Source organism: Staurois parvus, unplaced genomic scaffold, assembly GCF_062004578.1.
Source record: "Staurois parvus isolate SC_StPar_1 unplaced genomic scaffold, SC_StPar_1.0 ptg000276l, whole genome shotgun sequence".
NCBI lineage: Eukaryota > Metazoa > Chordata > Amphibia > Anura > Ranidae > Staurois > Staurois parvus.
Window position 1 is genome coordinate 4,359,342 of NW_028318072.1, and position 16,473 is coordinate 4,375,814.

The window sequence follows — 16,473 nt, forward strand, 5'->3', positions numbered from 1 at the left end:
GCGTAAACACTTAGATGTAGAAGTGGAAAAAGTTGATCTGAATAAATTCTGGATGAATCTGTCTTCTGCTTTCAACCTGTGATGTGGAGAATGTTTTTGTTTGAAGACTGGGGTAGGAGACTTGGATACATTTCTTGGGGAGCTGAATACCAAGAAGATTCTAGGTGCATTTCTTGAACTGTCAGCTATGTCATCTTGGATCTTGGTAGATAGACCTGCAGCTGGATTGCAGGCCAAGTTTCTTTTGAAATAATGTGGAATCAAAGTCTCTCTGGGGCCCTCACTGGGACTCTCTGCAAGAAGAGATGTTACCACTTTTCAATTTCCTGGTGTAGTCTCATTGATGAGAGGACTAGCCTAAGGCTGCAGCTGGTTCGCTGTGAGCAATTCAGTAGTATTTACTGAAATAGGTGGCAATCAGGGATCTTTTTACATCTATTGACTGGTGAGTAAGTCATCTGCATTTCACGGTTATGAACACGTGGCAAAGATCACAGTCACATTTATTTTTTATATATTTTTCTTTTTTTTAAAATGTTTTTATTTTTTTGACCCTTTTTGGAATTTTCTATTACCCTATTTTGGGACAGTTACAAGAGTTGTTATTATATTCATGTTTTTTTTATTATTTACTTCACATGTTCACTATTGGTTGAATGCTATATGGAGGGGTTACAATATCTCTTTGGTCTAAGCACACTTAGCCGCCTACGGCCACATCACCCTGAATGCGCCCTATCTTGTTTGATCTCGGAAGCCAAGTAGAGTTAGACCTGGTTAGTACCTGGATGGGAGACCGCCTAGGAATTCCAGGTGCTGTAGGCTAAAATTTTTTTGCATGGACCAAAATTGAGATAACCCTCAGGTGGTACTAATCTTGTACTTATTGCACTATATGAAGTTTATTGTTTGGGCAAATGTCTATTTATTTATATTTTATTTGCATGCTATAAGTGTTAATCAAACTTAATTAGGGGCAGCTTCACTTAGAATAGAACAACACTGCGACAATATTTGTCTAGGGCAGGGGCGGACTGACCATTCAAGCACTCGGGCACTGCCCGAGGACCCGGGGTCAGTAGGGGGCCCCATGAAATGCCCCTGGTACCTTTTATAGGCTTTTTTGGGTGTGCTTTGAGTGTGGGCAAGGACACAGGGGCCCCATGATTCCCTATTGCCTGGGGGCCCCATGAGTTGTCAGTCCGCCCCTGGTCTAGGGTCACTACAGTTGGCCCACGTTTTGGGGGCCTTACGCTATATATAGTGATGATTTGTAGGGATTATTTGTAAATACACATCCCTTCTATATTGTATTTTGATTTTAGTATATATATATATATAGCACCTGCTTATTCTATCTTGATCTATGGACATGGGGATGCATGCATCACTTGTGCATCCCTGTGCCAGGAAAACACGTATCTGCATGGGACATACAGTCAAGTTCCCTGTGTGAATGGACCCTTAGGGGTTTATTTACTAAACCTGGTTGACTCAGAATCTTGTCCACTTCTGCATAAAAACCAATCAGCTTCCAGGTTTTATTGCTGAAGCTTAACTGAACATGCTAAGGTTAGAAGCTGATTGGCTACCATGCACAGGTGCCCAAGATTCTGAGTCAACCAGGTTTAGTAAATAAACCCCTTAGAGTCAGCAGAAACAAAGTTTATGAACTGATGAACATCAGTATTGTCATGCAGGATCACAATATTAGTAGATTCCTAGGTATTGAAATGTCATGTTTGTTGCTGTCAGTGGGAGTTTGATGTTTCGATGACACTGCTATAAGATGATTTATTGATGAACGCTCACAGAAAGTGTCTTTGTTGCAGTGGTTATCTACAGTATTTCCAAAAGCATGAGTTCTGAGAAATGAAGGGAATGTCTTGAATTCTGCGTACATTGATTGAACTCTTTCCTGGCAAGAGCAGTGCTAATAAAGACCCAGCCTAGTTCAGTGTTTAGCGCATAAGGATTATTACGACTATCTTGGAATATCTGTCTGCAGCAAAAGCATCATTTTGGCATTATTGTCCAATGGTAGAAAGTAGACCTGTCTTGAAACTTTAAAGTCATATATGTAATTTGTGTCTTCCGGTGTAGCGATTTCCTCTCTGTCATTAGGTATTTGATTGCACTCGATAAGTGTGAGAAGATGAATTCCTTCAGTCCCTTTTATGTCTGAAATAACAGATTCTCCAGCATGGGGTAATTCTTCCTGTGGTTTCTACTTTGCCAGCACATGAATGCAAGGTGTAGGACAGTACTTTTCCTCTTACGTTAAATATGTGAAATAACTCTGAAGTAGCAAATGAGTGTGTGAAATCTTCATGATCCAGAGGATCTTTTAGCATGCTTGGGAGAAGTAGAGTAGGATGTATTTTCATGAAATTGTGATATCTTGTAATTTACTCGTGACTTGACTTCAAAAAGTGTAATCTTTCTTTGTTAAGAGCAGTAGAATTATTTAACTTTTGCAGAGACTCTTCTGTATTGATATCCAATAGAAGAGAATAATATTTTTAAGACAGTCTCTTATAAATTTCATGCTCTTTCTAGTGCACTGGTGAATTGATTTGCATCATTACATGTTTAATCACCAGCAGTTATGCATTGCATAGTCCTATTCCACAGATCAGATAGATTTTCAGTAATTTCTGTCTTGTTTGCATCATAATTCTTTTTAAGCTTCAAAGAAGGCTTAAATGATAAGTAAAGCTTTAAAAAAAAAAAAAAAAAAAAAATAATAATAATAATAAGCACATTGTTTTTGCAGGTGTAGCACCCTGTAGGTAGATAGGGTTTTTGGTGGTTAGTTAGAGGCTTGTTAGAAGCCTGAGATGAGTCCGCCTTCCACATGAAAGAAAAATATATTTTAAATATATTTTTTAAATATTCTTTCCAAATATATTGACATATATTTGAAATACTACAATTTTGGCCATATTAAATATATTTAAAAAAAATTATATATGGCAGCGCGGTATCCTGCCGCGGTCGAAATCAAGCTTATAACCCTGGATTCTCAACCAGGCAGGTTGAGGGGCTCCAGAGGGTTTATGTAATGCAGAGGAAACTGGCTTTTCAGTTTCCTCATTGATTCGTAAAGTCCGTTTTGGGATCTGGAGCCTGGAGATTTCTAAGTGATCTAGGAGGAATAAAATCTCCAATCCGGGGTCCGTGTTTTCAGGACCCCCAGCACACTGATTGCACAGGTATGTGCAGGCCTTTTTATAGTGGTCTAACGGTGATTCTGGGCTCCACCCTGGCAGACAGGAGGTCACTGCCTTGGAGTCAGGAGAGCTCCACCGAGGAGAGGTGGGAGCCAGAGCAGCAAGGGGCTGCTAGCTCTGTGCTAAAAGTCATTTTGGAAGGAGTCTGTAGGAGACAGCCGAGAGCCTGAAGTGGAAGGTCAGAGTGAGCAGAAATCTGTGTACAAGCCCAGGAGGCTGATTATTTGTTTCATTTGTTTGATGGTGGATACCCCTGCATGGGAAGCATTTTGTTTATATGACCTTGGTGCAACCCCAATATCAGTACACTTCACATTGACATTTTTATCCTCATGACTACTCATTTTTAACTCTTGCCTCCCCACTAAACAGAGCATTGTACAGAGGCAAGTCTTTCTCAAGATTACACGCAGTGGGTTTCCCAACTGGAAGTACCCCATATTTATAGCAGAGTCTATCAAAGTCAGTCTCATTAATCACTGCATTAGTATCTCCCACATTTATCTCAATAGTACTAGTCTTACCCACCACTGCAACAGGCTTCACCTTCTTCACTTGAGAGCGTGGGATCTGGATCCTTTCTGTTATCTCCTCTGCTTCTGTCAGGGTCCTGTCCACGGCAGGAGTTCTGGAAGATCTGGCATTTCTGCCAGTACTCTACATGGCCGCAGAAGTACACATCAGCCTCAGTCTGGTGCCAGACAGCCTTTATAAGGAGGTTCATCACTTCCTCTAGTTGCTGGATGATCTCTAGATCCCCGTGCCCTGTTCCTGTGACTTGACCCGTGATCTCCTGTTACCGACTCGGCTTGCTCCTGGACCTGTCTACTCTGCCTTACCCTTGATCTGACCTCGGCCTGGCTTACGGATACTCTCTCTCGCTCCTCTATGTATGACCATGGCTATCCCATCTCACTACGTCTGCTCTGATTCCCACCTGGTACCTGACCTTGGCTTGAACCGACTACCCAGTAAACACCTAAATCCCAGAAGGGCTTGCATACCATGCACAGGTGCCTCTTGTCTGCAGACATATCTCCGTGCACCAGCTGTGCTTCTGAGTGGACCACCAACCAGCACTCCTACAGGCGACCTGTGCAACTTTGGGCCTGACTCCCGCTGTACCACTCTCAGGGGAGTCTGGAACTTAGCCGCAAGGGAAGCCCTCTCTCCATTGGCCTCCATCACCAGGTACGTGATAGCTTGGCTTTGGCCAGCCAGTTCATCCATGCATCTACAGAATGATATTGTGGCAGGCACTTCTGACTCTTTGGCACCTCCTGCAAGCACAACAGGTACTTCCTCACTGTTGCCAGAGGTGGCTGCCAACATTTTTAAACAAGAATATGGGCTTGCAGATGAAGATGTTTGCCCAGTAGCACCATCATCAGTAGTATTCCATAATCTGGGGCAGGTAAAGATACCATGCCCAAACTGACCACATTCCAAGCAGGGTATGGTTCCACACATAACATTCTTGGGATACGGAACCACATCTCCCTTGTAGCCCCTTCTCCTGGTTGGCAGGCTTTCTCCTGTTGCTATGGGAGATGGCACTCTCCCAGCTGAACTTTGTGGGTTCTTCCAGATGCGCTGGACTCTCTCTCTCTCATCTCTGCGTTGTCACAATCCTCTGCAGACGATACTCCTCTCACAAGGTCCACAGGCCTGAAGTCACAGGTGTTGCTATGGGCAACCACATTCTTCTTAAACTTTTGGCCAGCCTGTTGCTCCTTCCTGGAACTCCAAGCAGGCTTCCCAATTTCACACCCAGACCTTTCTCTGATTGCGTCACCTTGTACTGGAAGCTTGGATAAAGGGCACTTCGAGACAGTGTGCCCCCATACACTGCACTGCAAACAGTGCTCTTGCGGCAGTGTCTTGGCCGGACTTCCAACACTGCATCCTCTTTCAAGCTTAGTACTCCACACACAGAAAGCTGGTTTCCCTTCACCAGCGTTGCCAGGGGCAACAGCATGCACTTCCTTTTTAACTGGGTTCACTGCTGCCAGCAGGCGCTGACCCCACTCCACAGCTGACTCAAAAACTGGGGGATCTTCCCATCTTAGAGTAATGTCCTTTCTCTTTGCATGCCTCATCCTTGCAGTCACTCCACAACAATTTTACATAGTCCAGCAAAACCATGAAGCACTGTCTCTTTAAGGCAAATTCCTTTTGTTCTTGCAGGTTCTCCTCACCTGCACACAGAGCTCAGACTCATGCACCAAACACAGTTCAACAAATAAGAAAAATAATCAGCCTCCTGGGCTTGTACACAGATTTCTGCTCACTCTGACCTTCCACTTCAGGCTCTCGGCTGTCTCCTACAGACTCCTTCCAAAATGACTTTTAGCACACAGCTAGCAACCCCTTGCTGCTCTGGCTCCCACCTCTCCTCAGTGGTGCTCTCCTTACTCCAAGGCAGTGACCTCCTGTCTGCCGGGGTGGAGCCCAGAATTATGGTTAGCCTTCTATAAAAAGGCCTGCACACACCTGTGAAATCAGTGTGCTGGGGGTTCTGAAAACACGGACCCCGGTTTTGGAGATTTCATCCCTCCCAGATCACTTACAAATCTCCAGGATCCAGATCCCAAAACGGACTTTACGAATCAATGAGGAAACTGAAAAGCCAGTTTCTTCTGCATTACATAAACCCCATGGAGCCCCTCAACCTGCCTGGTTGAGAATCCAGGGTTATAAGCTTGACTTCGACCATGGCAGGATACCGTGCTGCCACAGTATATATACATATATATATATATATATATATACATATATATATATATATATACATATATATATATATATATATATATACATATATATATACATATATATATATATATATATATATATATACATATATATATATATATATATATATATATATATATATATATACATATATATATATATATATATATATATATATATATGGCCGCATTAAACATATTAAAAAAAAAATGTATAATATATATATACTGTATGTTGAAATGCGTTTTTTATATATTACAAAATATATGAAAAATAATTTTTTTAAAATATTTTCTTTAAATATATTCTTCAGATTTTTTTTTAACTTATTAAAAAGTCATTTTAACATATATTTTTACATGTATTTGTACATGCATTCCAATAATGTAGATTAAATGTATTTGGAAAGACACATAGTATATTAAATAATGTATTTTTTAAAAATATTTTTCATATATTTGGTAATGTATAAAAAACGCATTTCAACATACAGTGTGTGTATATATATATATATAAAAATATATATATATACAGTGGGGATCGAAATTTGGGCACCCCAACTAAAAATTTGTATTAATGTGCATAAAGAAGCCAAGGAAAGATGGAAAAATCTCCAAAAGGCATCAAATTACAGATTAGACATTCTTATAATATGTCAACAAAAGTTAGATTTTATTTCCATCATTTACACTTTCAAAATAACAGAAAACAAAAAAATGGTGTCTGCAAAAGTTTGGGCACCCCGCAGAGTTAATATCTTGTACTGCCCCTTTTGGCAAGTATCACAGCTTGTAAACACTTTTTGTAGCCAGCCAAGAGTCTTTCAATTCTTGTTTGAGGTATCTTTGCCCATTCTTCCTTACAAAAGTCTTCCAGTTCTTTGAGATTTCTGGGCTGTCTGTCACGCACTGCTCTTTTAAGGTCTATCCATATATTTTCAATTATGTTGAGGTCAGGAGATTGTGAAGGCCATGGCAAAACCTTCAGTTTACGCCTCTTGATGCAATCCCCCGTGGAATTCGAGGTGTGTTTAGGATCATTATCCATTTGTAGAAGCCATCCTCTCTTTAACTTCAGCTTTTTCACAGATGGCATCAAGTTACCATCCAAAATTTGCTGAAATTTTATTGAATCCATTTTTCCTTCTACTCGTGAGATGTTCCCTGTGCCACTGGCTGCAACACAACCCCAAAGCATGATTGATCCAACCCCATGCTTAACAGTTTGACAGAGGTTCTTTTCATTAAATTCTGTGCCCCTTCTTCTCCAAACGTACCTTTGCTCATTCCGGCCAAAAAGTTAAATTTTAACCTCATCGGTCCACAGAACTTGCTTCCAAAATGCATCAGGCTTGTCTATATGTTTATTTGCAAAGTTCAAACGATGATTTTTGTGGTGAGGACGTAGAAGAGGTTTTCTTCTGATGACTCTTCCATGCAGAGCATATTTGTACACGTATCTCTTTATACTGGAATAGTGTACCACAACTCCAGTGTCTGCCAGATCTTTCTGGAGGGATCGTGCGGTCAAACATGGGTTTTGAATTGTTTTTCTCACAATCCTGCGAGTTGTTCTGTCTGATATTTTTCTTGGTCTTCCAGATCTTGCTTTAACTTCCACTGTTCCTGATGACTGCCATTTCTTAATTACATTCCGAACAGAGGATATTGACATCTGAAAACGCTTTGCTATCTTCTTATGGCCTTCTCCAGCTTTGTGAGCGTCAACTATTTTCAGTTTCAGTTTTCTAGACAACTGCTTAGAAGAACCCATGGTGCTGATTGTTGGGGCAAGGTCAGATGAGTCTGGGCATTTAAAACCTTGGAGATTGACATCACCTGGTCTTCCCAGACGATGATTGAGAACAATCCATGACACTGGCAGGTCTCAGCTTGGCAAAGGGGGCAGTGCATGCTATAAATTCTGCAGGGTACCCAAACTTTTGCAGACGCCATTTTTTTGTTTTCTGTTATTTTGAAAGTGTAAATGATGGAAATAAAATCTAACTTTTTTTTACATATTATAAGAATGTCTAATCTGTAATTTGATGCCTTTTGGAAATGTTTCCATCTTTCCTTGGCTTCTTTATGCACATTAATACAAATTTTTAGCTGGGGTGCCCAAACTTTCGATCCCCACTGTATACACTGAAATATATTTTAAAATATATTGACTACGGCCATAATTGTAGTATTTCAAATATATGTCAACGAATTTTGGAAGAATATTTTTAAAATATATTTAAAATATATTTTTCTTCCATGTGGGCTGGAAGTGAAGCAGTGAAGTTACCTCTGGGCACACTGGGAGGCTCTACAGGTCAGAGCTTCTGGAGCCTTCCAACCCTTCTAGAAACTGCTGGAACTTTCTGGAATAGGGGCAGAGGAGAGGAGGAGGCCTGGATTTGCATGTTTAGGGGAACTTGACCAATCCCCAGACAGGAGGTTTGGCATGATGGCTAGGACAACTCTTAAATGTGAGAGAGCCTGAACAGCAGGAGTTGTTGAAGTTGTTGGAGTCGGATGGAAGATGGACTGAAGGGAGGTGCTGGAGCCTAGAGTCTGGCAGGGGACCCAAGGAAGGGGGCCTACCTACGGGCTGGGGCAACAGAAGGATCTCCACTGCCCTACAGTCTCCTAGGGAGGACAGCCTGTCAGCAGGGAAGGAGCCAGCCCAGTGTAAGGCCTGCAACCCACTAGGCTACAAGAAAAGGACTTCCTGCTAAAGACTGTTGCTGATTTTTGGTCCACATTTTGTACAATTTGCTAAGAAGTTGCATCCCATATACCCCTAGACCTCATCCAAGTTGTTAACCCCTAGTAAAAAAACAACAACAAAAAAACAAGCTCAAGGACTATTTTACTGACTCTGAGAGAAAGTGTGGAAAATGTGTGTTGCCTGGCTGTGCAGAGCTTAGGGGGACCTAGTAAAATTCAAAACACAGCAATTCCAGCAGTTGGGCTAATTCTGTAGAAAGATTTGTTTCTAATTTGAGGGATCAGACACGAGAACTTTGCAGAATACTGTAATCTGATCCTTAATGACTTATAACCAGATCTCAGAGTTTGTAAGGCTACATTTACATGGCAGCTCATGTACGGCTGGGGTGGCCGCAAGCTATAAAAAGTAGCAGTGGCTGTCAGACTTGGGCTCTGTACAAGTCCATATGCTTACTGAGACATAGGGAAAGAGCTGAGTGGAACAGAGTATGTACAAGGTTTTAGAAATAAGTCTTCTTACTCTTATGTTTCAAATGCTGCTTTATGATTTCACATACCTTCTTAGTTCGATTATGTCCAGACAGCAAGTTCATCTGGTCACTTACTAGTATCCACAGTTGTGTCTATATAACAGGAAGTGAAGAGAAATCTCCATAACAGGACACAGGTGACAAAAACCCTTCCCTTTTCTAACCAAAACAAAAAAAATGGTTTGTCTTTAGATATACTTTAAAGAATGGTTTGTCTTTGAATATACTTTAACCATTTGATCTCCAAAAGGATTTATCCCTTTCATGACCAGGGCATTTTTTACTATTCAACACTGTGCTACTTTAACTGGCAACTGCTCGGTCATGCAACACTGTACCAAAATTAAATGTATATAATTTGTTTCACACAAAAAGGGCTTTCTTTTGATGGTATTTGATCACAAAATATACAAACAAAAAACAAATATTTTGAAAAAAATCCCAATAGTTTTAAAACATATCCGAAAAAATTTTATGTATTCATAAATTTAGGCCAAAATGTATTCTGTATTCTGTATATGTATTTGGTAAGACAAAAATCCCACACTTAACACTGAGTTTTTGGGGACACTATACTATTGGGGGCATGAATATAGTTATGATCGTGATCAAGATGCTCATCTGTACAGACACTATACTAGTAATGGCGTTGATCAGCAAATTATAGTGTGACTGTGATAGTGTGGCAGACAATCTGCTGCTAACTGACACTGGTTGGGAGGGACACTAACTCATCAGTGCCCATCACTGATGTCACTAGGGATACTAATACAGTGATCAATGATTAGACTGTACACTGTACTAATGACACTAGCTGGGTGACAAGAGTGATCAGGAGAGCAATCAATGGGTTAACTGTGTGGCTAACAAGTGTATGCAAGTGTATGTGTGCTGCTTTTACTCACAGATCTGGCTGGGTGTCTGCTTGCTCTCATTTCTGAATGGTAACTGCTAGCAGGTAAATATCCAGCCAGAACCTGTGTGTTTACAAACACACAGTTCTCTATGCTGTGATTGGTTACAGCCAATCAGCAGGTATTCAGCCAAAATCATTGGCTGTAACCTGAGAAACTCGTGCTGTGTCCAATTATAACACAGATCTGCAGGGGGGTGTCTAAACTAGGAAGTTTACAGCAACTTACGAGTATGTTGCAGTGCCTGGGGAAGCCGACTGCCACTGTAAATGTAAATGTACTGCTGGTGGTCAGCAAGTGGTTAAATGCAAAATATTTCCTGTTTACCTAGTTAAGAAGAAAAAAAAATACTTTACAACTGAACATTTCTTAAAAATTCCAGGAAAAAAGTTCATGTTAATCTGAGTTCTCAATAAGCATGCCTGTCTGTAGATGTATTTTGATGCTTCTGGTTATAACTCCATCTCTTGTTGTTTGCTGCCTACTGGCACTCTGCCTATTTCTGTTTGTGTGTCTTTGGTTGTCCAGGTAAGCTATCCTGTTGTACTCATACTGGAACTGCCCTGCTGCTCGTATCCATCTGTACCTTCAGCAGCTCTGGTTAGAACCTGGCGCTCCTGGTCCTTGCACCCTGGAGGGAGCCATTTATTACCAGCTGGCAATGAGGCATTCTCCTGTCTGTTGTCTATCTCCTCTGACCTCATCGCCTATCCTCTCTGTAACTGAACTGTGCTCATTTTTCTGTCCTTGCAATGGATTTCTACTAAGCTGCTGTCATTAGGTCCTTTCTCTCCAGGAGTTCCTAAAATGTCCAGAAATCTCCTGACACAGATCAATGTAAGACAACAACAGTTTGGCTACATTTGCAGACATGGGTGAAAATAGTATAATATTATCTTAATATGATAATTATGAGAAAGCCACCTTCATCGACATTACTTACCTGTAACAATTGACTAGGTCCATCACCATGACCATTGTGGACAGTGGATGGCTAATCACCTTTCATTGATTCTCCTTTCTTTGTGCTAACAAGAAGATTCAATAAAACCAACCAGCTCTTCTGGTTTACTAATGATCTCTCCTGGAACTGGTTAACAGCTTTCTTTCCCTGTCACCAGGGTTGTACCAGTTTCTCCTCGAGAAAGGTCAGGTGTAATTATTAGACAACTCTGTCATTGAGGGTGTTAGGAAATTAATGAGGAACCTGGGTAGTCATTAGTAGGGTATAGACACTTGATGGTTTGCTGTACACTTAGACTGCCTCTCCTGTCAATGTTACTCTAATGTGGGCTGCTGTCTCTAGGAATCAATAAATATCACCTAGTTAGTAGCCAGTCCTGTCTCCTTATGTCAAGCATAACTGTACAGTACCTGTGTTCACATTTATCACAAGGCACCAGCGGGAGTGTAGCTGGATACTGGGCTGCCTGAGGCGACAACTAGAAATGGCTCCCTTTCATCCTTTACACAAATCATCATAAACATTTCTCTGAATACCGTGTACACAATAAGATGTAAAATTCCAAAGAACATTATTACAGCTACCAAGGAAAGGGGGAAAAATACATTTGCTGGATCATTTACATTTTCCTAATTAAATTCTTGTATTTTGTTTATATTCAGCCCAAAATATTGAAAATAGCTATTTTTGAAATCTAAGCATATGGTGCATGAATCAAACCCCTCCCTCCCAGCTGTGACTGGTCCAGGCAGCCATGTAGGAGGGGCCTAGAGCTCCGGAGGCATAGCCTGTGGTACATGGGGGTCTTTGTTGGAAAAAAGTTGGAGTGCAATGGGCATTAATGTTAAAGCGGAGTTCCACCCAAATGGGGAAGTTCTGCTTTAAAGATTGGTCCCCTGCTCCCCATTAAGGATTGGCACCTTTGGCGGGGAATGGGTACCCGAATTTGACAGGTAGCCTCTCCCACTTCCACTGCGATCGCCTAGGTGATCGGAAGCGGAAGTTGTCCTTCTACCCTCCATCCCCGAAGTCTTGTGGGACACGTGAGAGGTCCCAGAAGACTACGGGGCCATTCAGGAAGTGCAGCGCTACTCGCCGCAAGCTGTCACAGCCAGGTGCCCATACTGAAGATGCCTGCGCCTGGATTACAGGACGGCCGGTGAAATGGGCTGCAGCGGGGGCAAAGTGGGATCCTGGAATAGGTGAGTGTTTTTTAAAAGTCAGCAGCTACAGTTTTTGTAGCTGCTGACTTTTATTTTTTTACAGAATGGGTGGAACTCCCCTTTAAGGATCCGAGGCTTTAAGTTATCTTTGGTTGTGAGAAGAGCACTAATTCCTATAATTGGAAGCCTGGGGGGCAGTGGGGTGTTGCACAGGCAAAACAGTGAAAAAATACTGTAAAATGCACTAAATGTAGGTTCCCAAACATGAATGTCAGGCTATCCAACATTCAGATAGCCAAGTAGGCTTGAAATCCCCGGTGTTGCATTTGGCAAAGAGGCAAGAAATAGACAAGGGTTGCGCTATAAGTAAGGCAGGCCATAGATGATGCGATTTTCTTTCCTGCTCAATTGCTCGATTTCCCTATTAACAGGCAGTGTTGATGGGGGGAATCCCTCCTGAGGAACTATTGTGGGCGCGGGGAGCTGTCTCTGCTGGGAGAACACAGTGATTATTGTTAGCGGCTACAGTTGCTGGCAATAATCTCATGCTGAAAATCTGACATGCTGGTCGTACCCAAGTCGATTGATGGATTTACTTGGATACAATCAGACTATCCATACATGGACTGAATCTCAGCCAGTTCCTGCTGAACTGGTCGAGATTTGAACCATCTATGTCTGGCTTAAGAGAGCTGGCTCCGTTTCCAAGTGAGATCTGGTTCTCTTCCCTCTTCATTTTCAATCTACTACTAAACCTGATTCTTTAAGAGAGATCTGCTTGACAGAATTTTCCAAAAGACTCTAAGTTGCCACCTTGTTTTTCTTGTGGTATCCTGCAGCAGATCAGCATATTCCCCCAAAAAACGAAGTATTTTTATCTGGAAAGTGTCCCTAACACTTAGCTTATATGCAGCTATTCACTGGCAGACAAAGTTACTAAAGGTTCCCTGTGCAGAGATGTTGTTTGGGCACCCTGACTGAGCTATAAGGCCTCGTTCACATGGGCAACTACTTGTGTGCCCCATGTAGGGCTGTGTTTTGACACCACAGGGATGCACATGTGTTGCATGGATTCCCATGCAGGCAGTCCCATAGATGTCTATTGGGACACGCTACTACAATGGGACATCCGTGCTGGTGCGGGTGCACAAACCTGAACGCACCCTGGGTGAATTTGGGGATGAGCCATAGGAAGCCTATGGGTGATGTCACCACTCCAGGCTTTACCAGTTATTGTGGAGCATGCTCCTCCCCCTTGCTTACGCATCTGTCTGACATGGGGGATCATGTAACAGGAGCAGAGTGGGACAAAAATGATTAGTTTTATACATCTTTTTTACACAGGTTAGTTAGCATAGGTTAGGAGGGAGAAGGCGACATTTTTAAGGATAGTTAGGTTTAAGCAGGAATTCCACTTTAAACTAATTTTTATGTGACTTTCACATTTTTACATGCTTGTTCTTTCATGCACTTGTTGTATTATATGTACAGATTTATAGATCAGCAACAGGAGGCAGTTTTACCTACTCATATATAAAAAATTGCACAACACAATCTTTTATTATGCATAACACTATGCATATATTTAAATAATCAAATCAGATACAATCTTCAATATATATTATACAATGGCCCTGAATCAGTATGCAAACATGGCTTCTCCGCCCAAAAATGGGGAAACTTTGGCTGTCACTTCATGTCTGGCATCATGATGTCAAGATGCTCCACCCAACGCATTTCATCACATCTGCATTCGGCTTTCTCAAGGGTAACAGGAGCCTGACTGATGTAAGAAACACTTTCAGTGATAGCTGCAATCAAAAGTATTAAGACAATAGTTTGGTGAGTGGGTTTTCACATTGGTTTACGCAGAGATTTCAGTGAATTGGCCAAATCAGTGTCACAAAGACATGCACTGTGGTGAGCGGCAGTAAAGGCTGTTTCACATCAGCTACAATGCAGTGGCTAGTGTGCAGTGCTGTCCAGCTGAGATCAGTGCAATGATGATGTGCTGATCTCAACGCATCGTACTATATCCTTTTCATAATTTTTAATCTTTTGTTTAAATGAACTTTATTGAAATGTCCCACAGGCATCTCATAAAGTTCATTTGCTGGCCACGTGGTCAGAATCAATAGATTGCCTTGCACTGAAAAACAGTACTTTTTTTAGTGCATACCATCTTCACACTGCTGCAGCGCTGTGGTGTGAACCGGGTAGATAGGGACACAAGGCATTTTGCCTTGGCATATGGTGGGACTGCACTGGAATAACTGCCCAACACATTCCCAATGCATCTGGTGTTAACCTAGCCCAGCAATGGGCAAACTACGGCCCGGCGGACCTTTTAATCCGGCCCGCGGAGCTAGGCTCCCGCTAGGCTCCTCTCACAGTCCGCCCTGAAGACCGGTGTAGCATGAAAATCTGTCTCCTATGAGGATCTGTCCCCCTCGACGTATCTGCGCATGTGTCGGAGATCGCCGATCGGCTGCTAATGCCTGAAACTGGCACATGCGCAGATACGTCGAGGGGGACAGATCCTCATAGGAGACAGATTCTCATGCTACACCGGAACGGCGCGGGAACACGGCGAGAGGAACGCGCGGAGCAAAGGTAAGTGAATTGACACAGGGGGGACTTGGGGGCTTAATATGGGGGATGAATTCATATGGGGAATGAATTACTATATGGGGGATGAATTACTATATGGGGGATGAATTACTATGGGGGATGAATTACTATGGGGGATGAATTACTATATGGGGGATGAATTACTATGGGGGATGAATTACTATGGGGGATGAATTACTATATGGGGGATGAATTACTATGGGGGATGAATTACTATATGGGGGATGAATTACTATGGGGGATGAATTACTATATGGGGGATGAATTACTATGGGGGATGAATTACTATGGGGGATGAATTACTATATGGGGGATTAATTACTATGGGGGAATATTACTATACTTACTATGGATGACACATACACATCATTCATCTACTCTTGGTCCGGCCCCATTCCAATATATGAACCCATTGCGGCCCTCAAGTCAAAAAGTTTGCCCACCCCTGACCTAGCCTAAAGGACAACTGTTGTCTAGAACTGCAAAGCTGTAAACAGAAAGAAGGCCCTGCATATGTAATCTCTAAAATGACTGTCCCCAAAATGTACATCCAGCACTTTTTTTTTATCAGTTTATTTTAAAAAAATGGAAACGTTCTATATCTCCTAAAGTCTTTGTAATAAAATATCAAAGCTCTCATTACACTGGCTAAAGAAAAAAAAAAATCTAGCCAGGATATCTGTAGATTGTCCTCATTAATGGGAAAGCTTGTAGCAGACAGTCTGACATCTATATCTTTCTAAAAACCTTCATTGAGTCTAGTCAGTATTTGTGCTAATATTTGGAGTTGTTCCACAAATGCATTTAGGTGAAAACCACATATCTATTCACTTGAGCGGAGGGCTGGCAGCTGGAAAGGCTATTTGAGGTTGATTACCAACTCATTTTACATTTTATCATTCTCTGTGTATGTTTTTGCTTCCATTGTGAATATAAATACACCTTTACTGAATCCAAGAGTGTGACATTGCGGTACAGATGGGTCACACCAATATCTTCCAAGCACAGCGATATAAAATTGAAGTACCAGTTTTTGATTAGAAATACACAATCTTATGTATTTTTTCTGCTTGTTAATGGAGTTTAGGGAAAAAGGGTAGGCAGCTAATCAATGTAAATCTATAGAGGGAGGTGTATGTTGGGAGGCAAGCTAGGACTGTTAGAAACGGGTTTGAATGAGCTTTCTTTTGCTGGCTCGAGAATGAGTGCTGGGGTATTGCTAGATCAAGGGCAAAGCAGAAAAGAGCAGCATTACACACAGTGATCATTTGCCCTGGAATAAGCACACTTTTGGGAGTTGGATAGAAGAAGCCTTCAGTAATATTTCTTGAATAAGTCTTGACTATGAAACCAGTTAGAGGAAAGGTTCTATTAACTGTATATCTAAAGCCAAACCTTTTTTTCTTTATATTTTGGATATAGTGAGGATTGTTTATTTTCAGGTGTTCCATTCAAAAGATTTTCTGTGAAAATAATTTATTTGACATTTAAAAAAAAAAGACAAAGTAAACAGTGTGATGCACTGAAACGCGTACTGCACCACTACCTGTTGGACCTCTCACAA

At 41.6% G+C, this 16,473-nt stretch overlaps 1 pseudogene; it reads left to right on the forward strand.

Annotated features, from left to right (window-relative positions):
* Window positions 1-706: 706 nt before the first annotated feature.
* Window positions 707-825, forward strand: LOC149459059 (5S ribosomal RNA; annotated as a pseudogene).
* Window positions 826-16,473: the final 15,648 nt, after the last annotated feature.